The sequence below is a fragment of the Pleurodeles waltl genome, chromosome 6 (assembly GCF_031143425.1).
Source record: "Pleurodeles waltl isolate 20211129_DDA chromosome 6, aPleWal1.hap1.20221129, whole genome shotgun sequence".
NCBI lineage: Eukaryota > Metazoa > Chordata > Amphibia > Caudata > Salamandridae > Pleurodeles > Pleurodeles waltl.
The window spans coordinates 119,688,400-119,700,984 of NC_090445.1; the positions used below are offsets into that span (position 1 = coordinate 119,688,400).

Below are 12,585 nucleotides of genomic sequence, written 5' to 3' on the forward strand. Positions count from 1 at the left end.
AATGCCAAGCTTTGCATCCAGGTACCCACACCCTCAGTCCATGGGCAATGCTCTATGGATCAGCTGGTCAGGGATATTTGCTTACGCTTTTCCCCCTCTCCCGCTCATTCCTTATCTGGTCAACAAATTGAGTCAAAACAAACTCAAACTAATACTTATAGCACCAACGTGGGCTCGCCAACTGTGGTACACCACAATATTGGACCTATTTGTGGTACCCCACATCAAACTCCCAAACAGACCAGATCTGTTAACACAACACAAACAGATCAGACACCCGAATCCAGCATCGCTCAACCTAGCAATCTGGCTCCTGAAGTCTTAGAATTTGGATATCTAAACCTTTCTAAAGAATGTATGGAGGTCATTAAACAAGCAAGAAAACCCACAACCTGACATTGTTTTGCTAACAAATGGAAAAGATGTGTTTGTTACTGACAGGCTAATCAGATTACGCCACTAGACGCCTCCACACAAAACATTGTAAGTTACTTACTACACTTAAAGTCCAATCTAGCCTTCTCTTCCATTAAGATATATCTCACTGCAATCTCACCTTATCTGCAGATTAGACATACAAAATTGCTTTTTAGAATCCCAGTTATTAAAGCCTTTATGGAAGGACTAAAAAGAATCATACCCCCAAGGACACCATCAGTGCCTTCGTGGAATCTTAATATTGTGTTAACACGACTCATGGCCCCACCATTTGAACCCATGCATTCTTGCCAAATCTAATTTTTAACTTGGAAAGTAGCCTTTCTAATAGCCATCACTTCACTCAGAAGAGTTACCTAAATACAGGCGTTTACTATTCAAGAACCCTTTATACAAATACATAAACATAAGGTGGTTCTCCGTACAAATCCACAATTCTTACCAAAAGTCATATCACCGTTTCATCTAAATCAAACGGTAGAACTCCCAGTCTTGTTCCCACAGCCAGACTCAGTAGCAGAAAGGGCATTCCATACATTAGACATAAAAAGAGCGCTAATGTATTACATTGACAGAACAAAACAATTTCGAAAAACAAAACAATTGTTCGTAGCTTTCCAAAAACCACATGCAGGTAACCCCATATCCAAACAGGGCATTGCCAGATGGATTGTCAAATGCATACAAACCTGTTAACTAAAAGCTAAAAGAGAATTACCCATTACTCCAAGGGCACACTCCACTAGAAAGAAAGGCGCCACAATGGCTTTTCTTGGTAATATACCAATGACAGAAATTTGTAAAGCAGCCACTTGGTCTACGCCTCATACATTTATTAAGCTTTACTGTGTAGATGTGTTAGCAGCACAACAAGCCACAGTAGGGCAGGCTGTACTAAGAAAATTATTTCAGACAACTTCAACTCCTACAGGCTAACCACCGCTTTTGGGGAGATTACTTCTTTGTAGTCTATGCACAGCATGTGTGTCTGCAGTTACACATGCCATCGAACAAATGTACACTGGGTAAGTGACATTTTCCATATATATATATATATATATATATATATATATATATATATATATATATATATATATATATTATTTTTTTTTACCTGATGGTGGTCCCCACTTGGTAGTTATAGTTAGGACCTAGTTTCTATATAAAAAAGTTTTTTTTAAAAAATTTTTTACTTGCCTATATCTTTGGTGTTGCTTGACGAATCTTCATGGAACTTTCCCAAAAAAATTGCCAGTCACGTCAGCTGCTGTCTGGGAAGTTTCAGGGTGATCCGTCAAGGAGGGGGTCCCAAAGCACATAATCCCCGTTCATTACAGCAAATTTGGCAGAAAGGTAGATCCTGGTCCAGAAAGTGTGTTTTGGTCTAACAGTGTTCAGCAGTTTTTAAGAAATTAGGTGGAAAATAAATTTGTATAAATAGGGAGGCAAAAGATTCATGATCCATCCCGATCTCGTGCTGAAATCTGATTTGCTGATAACACGTCAACTACAGAAGCCGTTGAAGTGTTGTCAGCCATCTTGGGACTTGGCTGAAGTTGCGTAAAAAATAAAGAAAAGGGGCCAGGGTTCAACACCCTGACCCCTTGTTTCCAAGTTAAAAATGTGGGTATGGGGCCTCATGGACCCCTCCCGCTGCCCCGGGGGGCCACCAACTCCCTGGAGTGTTTGATTCATATGCGGCGTGGCCGCGTGCCCCCCTAATGCCCTGGGAAATCGCACCTCCCCAGGGCTGTGATTATATGGAGGCATAATCTCTCCCCCCTCACCCCCCCCCCCACCCCAAGTAACCACCACCTACCCGGGGCGCCTACATTTTAAACATACAAAACAATTGAAATTCACCAGTTATACTTGGTTAACTCCCTCACCATTCACTGCTAATTACCCCACAAATTATGGCACTCATGACATCTTTGAAAATATCATTGATAATATCAATGTAATATTTGCTGTAAAAAAAAATATATATTTAACTGTGCGTGGCAGCGGTGCAAGTTATAGTTACCTTAGGGCACGAGTTATAGTTACTTGAGGTAAATATAACTGGTGAATTTCTATGGTACGTTTAAAATGTGAGCCCAAATATAATGTCCCTGTAACCTTTGTGTTTATAAGTGAATATGAATATATATAAAATGTGTATAGTACTTACCATATATATATCTGTGCAGCCTACAGAAAAAGGATAAAACAAATGAGCATATTATATTTACTTTTCTTTTAAAACCATAGTACCAACACAATGTACAGCTGAGTACAGGAAGAAAAAACGGCTGAGTATAGGAAGCCTTTTCCAGAACCTTTATTTAAAAGTAAAAAAAGGAAAGGAAATATGAGGCATTGTTAACCATTAGGCCACATTGAAAGAGTAAGAATTGAAAAACACTGGCACTACTATGCCTTTCACAATCTCAAAGGACCCCTGTATTCCATCATGCCCCACAAGTAGTAGGTCAGATCAGTTTTCTGGCTGCTTCTACAAGGATCCTAGAGCACTGAGCTCTTCTTTTTTTACTAAAAAGTCAGGAAAAGTTCACTGATTTTGCTGAAAAGCGTTTTCATTTGATAGTTGCCATTGTCTGCTATGCTGACAGCTTGTTTTCTGACATTTTTTTCATCCTGTCAAAAATGCCTTCATTGTTTGTGAAGTGTCCTACCTTTGGGAAGAAGGCAGCTCAGACTGATCCCCATGCAGTCTGTATTGTTTGCCTCCCAGGTTCCCACCATCCTGACTCCTGTTCTCATTGCCAGAAGTTAGCAAAGCGCACAATGAGGGACAGAGAAGGTAAGGCTTCATGGACTTATGGAGAGGGGATCATGCAAAAGAAGTCTTGGAACGTTGTACTTCCTCCAAAGAGCCCTTCTCACGTCCCAAACCGCACAAGAAAGGCAGATCTAGAGAGAAACGCCATGGATCAAGGTCCCAGTTGACGTTGAGAGGTAGGACATTGAAGAAAATACCTGTTTGCTCGCAGTCGAAGACGCCGTCAAAAGCAGGTACAGACCATCCTTCGATGTTGGAACACACCTGACGTTTGCCGTCGAGGGCCATATCACTAGTGTAACATCATCCGTCGAGGCACCATACATCTCCGTCACGGCATTCATTGACGTCGTGGCACCACACACCATCAAGGAGAGCGTCAGCTGCTCGACCTCATCAAAAACACAATAAAACACAAGGCATCAAAGCATACAACGCCAATGGCTTCCAGCATCAACATCGAAGACACTGTCGCCGTCGAGAGACAAGCAGCACACTGTGTCAAAGACTAAGTCGACATCGCCAGAGAAAAATTTACTGATGTCGGAGTTAACATCACGGCCTCAAACGACTTCAAGGTCCATATCTCAGTCTCCTATATACCACTCTCCATGGTAAATGGAGAACTTGAAGAAAAGATCAGTGCCTGTGACATCAGGTTCAGAATATTTGAAGGCAGATTCGCCATCCAGCCCTCCTACTCGTGATCCAAAGAGGACACTTTCATTTCGTTTGTCTCCCAGTATGGCCTCTCTACCTCCACCACAAAGGTACCTTCACATAGGAGACCAAGATCTCAATGATCTAGAAGTCAATGACTGCGCCACACTAGATCTAGATCAAGATCTAGAACAAGAACCAGGCGTCTTGGGCGTCACCAGAAGTTCTAGATCTCGCACCAGGTACAGACGAACACCAACTTGGTCCACACCACCAAAATCATCAGTGAGAGGTTACTCTCCGATATACCCCCAACACAAATTGAATAGTCTGGGCCACGCGCAGGGAACCCAGAGCACTTCTTCAAAATATCTATCTATCATCCCGGGGTCCCTGCGCGTGGACCAGACTGTTCAGTGCTTATGACTTTTATAAGGATTCCCCTGGAACAGAACTAGGATTACAGGTAAGCAATTAATCTTTCCAGATCCAGTCTGACACCTGAGGATAATTCTAAGGTAAGGTATCTACAGTTGGATAGTCTCTGCCACATAAGGCGTTACAGAGCGTAAGTACCTTGTTCTTCTGTCCAGTACTTCTTACTGTAGATTACTCATCTTGTGAAAATTCCCCAGGCGTCTGACTGGATACAGAAACCAGTAGATGGCATTGTGCGTCATGTTGACGCTTGTTCCTTTGTTTCCACGCCTTCAGATGCAGATTCAGAAATTCTCCTTGGTCTTTACAACTTATATCTTGTCATAAATTTACCAGTGTGCAAGGGATACTGTCTCCCCCTAAAACAGTGTTCAAATCGTGTAGGAACTATTGCAAACAGATGTCTATGACTGACCCTCACAAGGTGTCTGGTCCCGGGGGTCAGAGCACAACTTAAGGGCCTTTGTTGGAAGGCCATTCAGAACTGTCACTCAAACATTTACATTGCAGGATTAAGAAAACTCCACACCACAAATGATTCTCTCTCGGACTCCAGAGAGGGTGCATGGACGTCAGCGTGCCTCCTGGTCTTGCTCCTAATCTTTATTTGAGCTGGTTCAGAGTCTCTTCCCAGTACACCCTGAATTCTCAGGTCCATCAGCGACATTACAGGAATTAGAGGCCTTCAGAAAGGCCATGCTGCACAGTTTGTACACTTTACTGGTTCCCTCTGGTGCGCCTTCAGCCTCCAACAATCAGCAGTGGCCTCCAGTCGGACTTTCACTAGCTGGTCCGCACTTGGCGACCTCTGTGCCCTTTAAACCTGCATCAGGTTCAGCACTGACTACGGTGCTGACTTTGGTACAGTTGCCACTTCCTGCACTGGTTCCCTTTGATTCCACGCCAGTGCCAGAAGAGGAGTTGCAAACCATTGTGCTAACCAACTCTGAGAATCCACCACAACCTCTACTGAGGGCGTGGCCAGTTCCGATCGGCATGCACCCAACAAGCAATCTCTGTGAATTCGATACCTTGCCCTTATCATGTGGTAGCTCCCACACTGTACACAATCTTATCACAACAGACTTGGACTGATAATTGTGATTAAGGGGATTATTATTATCCCACAATATGATGAGGAAAACTGGCAAGAGGAATTCCAAGATGCCAGTAATCTGGATATTTCTCCAGGTACTGGCCTTGTGCCCCCCTAGTCCTGCTATAAAGGAAAATGTCTCCTTCCAATAGCTTTGTGAAGAGCTGCAGAGGCTTAAGACCCACCGCTTTCCACTAGGGAGGTGAAAGCTAATATCTTAAGTGAGGTTCTTCATCCAGGTTAGGCCCCAACGAGCATCTGCTTCCATTTATAGAAGCACTCATGGATACCACTTTAGGTACTGAAGCAAAACCATTTTCATGCCCACCTGGCAGGTCACTCGTCCCCATCGTCCTGCACTAGCCAACCCAGACTTTCCTACATAACATCCCGTACCAGAGAGTTTGGTAGTACAGGAATCAACCAGTAAAGTAATTCCCAACACTTTAACTACCACTCAGCCCAATCGTGAGTCAAAAAAGACACATTTGGCAAGTAGATTTTCTTCTTCACAAGGCTTGCTGTGAGGTCAGTGAACACCAGCGTTTTAGGCAGCTACTCCCATGAACTTTGGGACTGAGTGAAACAAATTTTACCAGCTATTCCGGGCAGCCTTTGGGTGTCCCTTAATTATGCTATTCAGAATAGTTGTGACACTGCAAAATGTATCATACATTGTAGCTAGGACTCCACAGACTGCTTAATTTGAGCAGTTGGCACCAGTTTGGCATTTCAACATTTCACCTGGATAAGGTCTGAGTATCTCTGGGGATGTCCAAGCATACCTGATGGACAGGACGTTTGATGGCTCTCACCTCTTTTGCAACAAAGCAGGTTCAGGCCTGGAACTGTTCAAGGACAGTGGAGTCCCAACATATACCTTGGGTATTTCTGCCTTCAACTAAAGTCAGAGTTTTCAGTTTTCCTCTTTCATGTTTGCAGCTCCCAAAGCAGGAACAACATACAGCTCAGTTCTCCGCCCCTACAGGATCCACAACCGCAAATCTGTTTTTTTGTCTTTGCCAAAAGAGCCATCCTGTCTGATCTAGGATCCAATATTTCCTCCGAGGATGGGAGGCTGTCACTTCAGACATGTGGGTTTTGCAAATTGTACCTTGGGGCTTCACCCTCCCATTTCTATCCTGCTGTGCCATCTGTCCGTCTTGCAGCAGAAAGGTGCAGGCTGGATAGTGTCATTGGACATGAAGGACACTTATTTCTGTATCCCCAAACTGCAGATGCTACTTGCAGTTCACAGTGAGTTTGGGTAGTTTTTAGTTGGCAGTGCTCCCTTTGGGTATCACCGGTATCCTCACCCCCTTTTTAAAAGTGACTGTTGTGGTCTCAACACACCTTCGGATGTCAGGTGTACCAGTCTTCCCCCTACTGATTGCTGAAGGCCGACTTACCCTAGGTGGTTAACAGCCACCTCCAGATGACAGCAAACCTCTTAACAATGCTGGGGTTTACTGTCAACTTGCTGAAGTCCCACCTAATTCCTTTACACATGTTCCTGCTCATCTGAGCTATTCTGGTTACAGTACAGTTCTGTCTCTTTCCTCCAGAGTGGAGGGATCAAGACGTTTGGTATATGATTACGATATTTTAGCCTCTGTCCTGGATCTCGGTGCGGATGCCTCTTAGGCTGTTGGGATTGTTGGCATCCTGCTGACCAAGCATGCCTGATGGCATATGTGAGCTCTGCATTCAGAACTTAATCTCTGCGGGCATGTCATCAAGGGGTTCTGTCAGATGGAACCCAGATTTCGAAGGAGACCACTAAAGACATGCAGTGGCGGCTGCCAGACTGATTGTGTCAGTGGCAAACCCCTCTCCATACCTGACCCAGAGGTGATACATCACTACTGAGTTGAAGTGGTCATCCTTGGAGCGATGGAGATCAGAGACCTGTGGTCTCCGATGGACACACTACTCCACATCAGTTGAGGGCAAGTCACTTGACTTGAAAGCCCTTGGCAGCCCACCATCAGAGGAATGCTTGAGCAGATACTCACTAATACCACCACCACAATAAGGTACTGCAACAAGCAGGGTGTTGTGGGATTTTGAACGCTATGCCAGGGGGCTGTGTGCCACCAAAAGTAGCTTGAGCGCCAGAGAATTTTCTTGGTGGTAAACCACAATCTAAGATCTCTAAACACTAGAGTAGACTAAGTCACCCATGAGTGCTTAGTAGATCATGAATGGGAGTTGCACCCGGAGATGGCAGAGGGTGTCTTCCATCAATGGGAAAGTCTGGCTGTATCTTTTAGCCAACACTAGAGCAAGCAATGTCTGGATTTTGGAGTGTTGGAGTTTCCAAGGCAATGCTCTCACGGAGATGCCTTCTGTCTGTACTGGGACTGAGGCTTCAGTATGCAGAGTTCTGAAGATGAGGAACAAATGAACCCGAGTCATTCTAATGACGTCTGACTGAACCAGGAGAGTGTGGTACCTGGAACTCCTGCGCTTGAGCTTCTGTCCTCAGATTGTTGTAGGACTTCCATTGGTAGAACAAGACTACTGGATTTGGGGCAGCAACACCTCCGTTTGTGTGTAACTGAGTCATTCCCACACCAACTTGGCAGCTGTCGGCCAACCCTTTTGGCTAGCTAGCAGCACCTCAACAAATCTTGAAAGAAAAGGTGGTTTGTGGCAGCCTGATCATGACACTCAGTGATTTCTTAGGGAAAGTCGTGGTTGAAAAGTCCCACCCCTTTCACTCATTAGCAAAAAGTTCTCAAACACACACACAGGCATAGAAAGAGATGCAGGATGGTTTTCAATACATTTATTGAAAGGACTGCAATCTACGATAAAATATATGTACTGCAATTATTAGGGCCATGAGGCATAACCGTATTAGAATGGTGGTGACCAGTGAGAAGAAAATAAACAGTCCCAGCATATTGGAATGACATACATAGATGAATTCTACTTAGCCCATAATTCCTAAGCGGGAGCATACCAGTCAAAGCCCAAACTGTCTGTATTTAGTCCATGAGGAGCACCCACCCCCATTTACCTGAAGGAAAGGGGTCAGCCCGCCATCTTCTGGGTTGGCTGCACAGACAGGGCCGAAATCAGCAATGAAATGGCATGCAACGTGGATGGAATCCTGGCTGGAATGACCTCCCTCTTGTCCCTTGTCACACACTGTTTTCATAAGAAAACATATTTTCGTTCCCTGAAAAGGCCTGATGTGGGCAACTACCTAAGTATCGGACTGATTACAAACTCTTGTGGTGTCAATTGCTAGCTAGATTATCATGTACTCAGACACGTCAACCATGGACAAGGGTACATGGTTAAATGTCATGCACAGAATAATAATGCTTTTGCAGAATCACAAAGTTACAGCTAATTAGAAAATAAAACATCTCAGTTGAAAGCAGGCTAAATAAAAATGAATAAAATGGAATAAATTAAATCAGAGCACATATGTAGATAAAAGGGTGCAGGCCTTTGCTAAGCTAAAATATCTGTGCCCAAGCGGAGTGTAAAATGAACCCAGAACAAGATCAGGCTGCCAGTTTGGAAGGCTCTTCTGTCGCAGAGCAGGGCTTGTCCTGCACCCGAGCCCGCACAATTTACATGTCCATGCATGGAGATAGTGATGGCAGTTGACCACTTTCAATCGATCTTCCTCCTGCGGTCATTGATGTTATTTTGGCAGCGAGGCATCCCTCCACAAAATCAATGTACATCAGTCTTTGGGACAATAGCTTGTGACTTGGTGTGGCACCGACAACTTAATCACCTACAAGCCACGTTGTATGAAACGTTTTTGTCCCTGCCCCACCAAGAACTTGTTTTTGGGCACTATTTGTGGACTCTCTTTTTTGGTATTTTTGAAGTTGCCGGATCAGCCTTTCTTTGTTTAAATCACCTGTTGCAATGAGATTTTTTTTAAAGGTTTGCAATATTTATTTCTGCCAAACCCTTTATTATGCCACAATGGAAATTACATTTAAATCTCACTTTTTTGATGTGTGTAGGAAAGTAGCCTCTTTCTAGCTTGGTTACCCACCACTTTTTGCCTGTTTGTCAGTGTGTTCGACTGTTCACTGGGATCCTGCTAACCAGGATCCCAATGAGTAGGCTCTCTCCTCTACATTTGGTTGCTACTAACCTTTTCTTCCCACAATTGGCATACTGGTTCCCCCCAAGTAAGTCCCTAGTATATGGTACCCAGGTACCCAGGCCATTGGGGTTCCATGGGATCCCTATGGACTGCAGCAATTATTCTGCCATCCATAGGGCGCCCATGCAAAGGGTTCTGCAGGCCTGCCATTGCAGCCTGCGTGAAACTGGTGCATGCACCCATTTTCAATACAGGTCACTACACCAGGCCACTCTGTTACCCCTATGGTAGGCCCTCTCAACCTAGAGGGCACGGTTGCAGGTACCTGTGTGTGAGGGCACCCCTGCACTAGCAGAGGTGCCCCAACAAACTCCAGATTCCTTCTCCTGGACTTTGTGAGTGCGGGAATGCCATTTTACACGTGTACTGGACATAGGTCACTACCTATGTCCAGTTACATAATGGTAACTCCGAACTTGGGCATGTTTGGTATCAAACATGTCGGAATCATACTCCAATACTGTTGCAAGTATGATTCCATGCACTCTGGGGGCTCCTTAGAGGACCTCCAGCATTGCTACCGCCAGTCTTACAGGGTTTTCCGGGCAGCCCAGCTGTTCCCACTCCTCAGACAGGTTTCTGCCCTCCTGCTGCTTGATCTGATCAAGCCCAGGAAGGCAGAACAAAGGATTTCCTTTGGGAGAGGGAGGTAACACCCTCTCCCTTTGGAAACAGGTGTGACTGGCTTGGGAGGGGTAGCCTCCACAAACCACTGGTTTGCTTTGAAGGGCACATTTGGTGCCCTCTGTGCATAAACTAGTCCACACTGGTTCAGGGACCCCCAGTTCCTCCTCTGTCGCGAAACTGGATAATGGAAAGGGGAGTGACCACTCCCTTGTCCATTACCACACAAGGGGTGGTGCCCAGAGCTCCTCCACAGGGTCCCTGAATTCTGCCATCTTGTTTCTAAGTTTGGCAGGGAACTCTGGGAGCATCTGAGTGGCCAGGCAGGTGACGTCAGAGCCCCCTCCTGATAGGTGCTTACTTGGTTAGGTGACCAATCTCCCTTTCAGGGCTATTTAGGGTCTCTCTCTTAGGTGGGTCCTCAGATTCGGCTTGCAAGATTCCAGCAGGACTCCTTTGCAACCTTCACCTCAACTTCTGGCCTCCAGAACTGCGACTGGAACCTCCAGGACCTGACACGCTGCTTTCAAGAAGAAAGGACTCTTCAGCAACATTGTTTCTAGGGCTCCTGCCGGCTTGGCAACAATTTCCTTGCCATGTATCCTCAGAAGACTGCAACTCTTAAGTCTGTACAAGAAGAAGAAGGAATCTCCCTTGGAGTGAAGGAGTCACTCACCTGCAACCGCAGGGACCTACGACAAACGATGCACGGCTTCGTGGATCCCCTCTCCTGCTGAGGTGCGTGGATCCTGCATCAGGGGTGGTGGTCTCGAGTAGTCCACTTGGTCCTCTCTGCCAGCTGTCCAACTTTGGTAGAGGTAAGCCAAGGCTTGTTTGCATCTCCTCCAAAGGATCTTCAGGCGATATGTAGCTCCAACACTTCATCCTGCAAAGCACAGCCTCCTGGGTGGTTCTCCAGCGGCGTGGGATCCTCTTTTGTAGTGCTGCATGGGCTTCTTCTGCAACTTGTGTCCCCGTCCTGTGGGTGCGGCCTCTGCTCCTGTGGACTCTGCAACGCTGAGGGTCCCCTGCGACTCTTCCTCCTGGGTTGAGTCCTGGGCCTTGCTGGTCCCCAGAGGCACCTCTTTTCCACTAACTGTGAGTTTGCCTTTGCCAAGGATTTTTGGTGGAAATACTGCACAGACACCCATCTTCAATCTTCCTTCCGGCGTGGGACATTTTCTGCATCCATCAGGAATTCTTCGTCGGCTCCAGGGCTGCAGTGCTGACCTGTGCTTCATCACTATCGAACAACTCCTGCATCCACAGCTGAGTGGGTAGTACCTCCTACTCCTCCTGGACTCCACTGTGACTCTTGGGCTTGGTCCCCTCTCTCCACAGGACTTCTTTCTTCAGGAATCCACCGCCGGTTTTCTTGTAGTCTTCTCTGGGTGTCTTCTTTTTATTCTTTTCCTCCTTTTGGGTGGTTTGGGGAAAATCCAGTGTCTTATTCCTGCATTCCTGGTCGCTGGGGCGTACTGTGTTACTTAACTCTGTGGTTTTCTAGTACTCCCAGCGCCCCTCTACACATTTTACTTACCTAGGTGGGGGTACCTTATTCGTATTCCATTTTTTTAGAATATGGTTTGTGCTCCCACTAGGGTCACTATTGGTTATTACTATTTGCACTGTTTTCTAACCTTTTCTATGCCTATTTCTGATTGCTAGTTTATATATTTAGAGTATTACCTCCTAAGGGTGGGTTACCTGTCTAGTATTTTGTGGTGATTTGTTCCAAAAATAAAGTATCTTTATTTTTGTACAACTTAGTGTTTTCTTTCATGTGTGTAAGTGTTGTGTGACTACAGAAGTATTGCATGAGCTTTTCATGTCTCCTAGATAAGCCTTGGCTGCTCATCCACAGCTACCCTTATAGAGCCTTGCTTCTAGACACTGCCTACTCTTCACTAAGAGGGGGTACCTGGACCTGGTATAAGGTGTAAGTACCATAGGTACCCACCACACAGCAGGCCAGCTTCCTACAATGTGCCTCCCTTTCGAGCCGCTTCACAGTTGTCCATTAAGACACCTGCCATTGAAAACTGTCTTTCTCATTGCCTCATCTTCGGTTCAGCTTATGATCAAACTTCAGGCACTTTCTCTCAACCCACCTTACATGTTATTCTTTCCAGATATCTTGGTATGAGGACCCAAACTTCCTTTCTACCGAAAGTGGTTGCTCCACTACAATTTCGGCAGACTATTACCCTTATGTCATTCTTTGCCCGAGCACATCCCTTTAAGGTGGAAGATAGGCATCATTGGTAGGACCATACAAGGGCCCTATACGTTTATATTGATTACACCAAAGAATACTGGGTTGACAGTCAGCTATTTGTGGTGCTTTCCGGGGCAAAAAGAGGCAAGGCCGTGCCAAATGGATCATCTCCTAATGGATTA

General features: G+C 45.5%; 1 protein-coding gene across 2 annotated transcripts in view; it reads left to right on the forward strand.

Moving 5' to 3' along the window:
* The window catches only part of NPEPPS (aminopeptidase puromycin sensitive), a 695,867-nt gene that overhangs the window by 428,974 nt on the left and 254,308 nt on the right, over positions 1-12,585 (forward strand). The gene's annotated exons all lie outside the window — the stretch shown is intronic.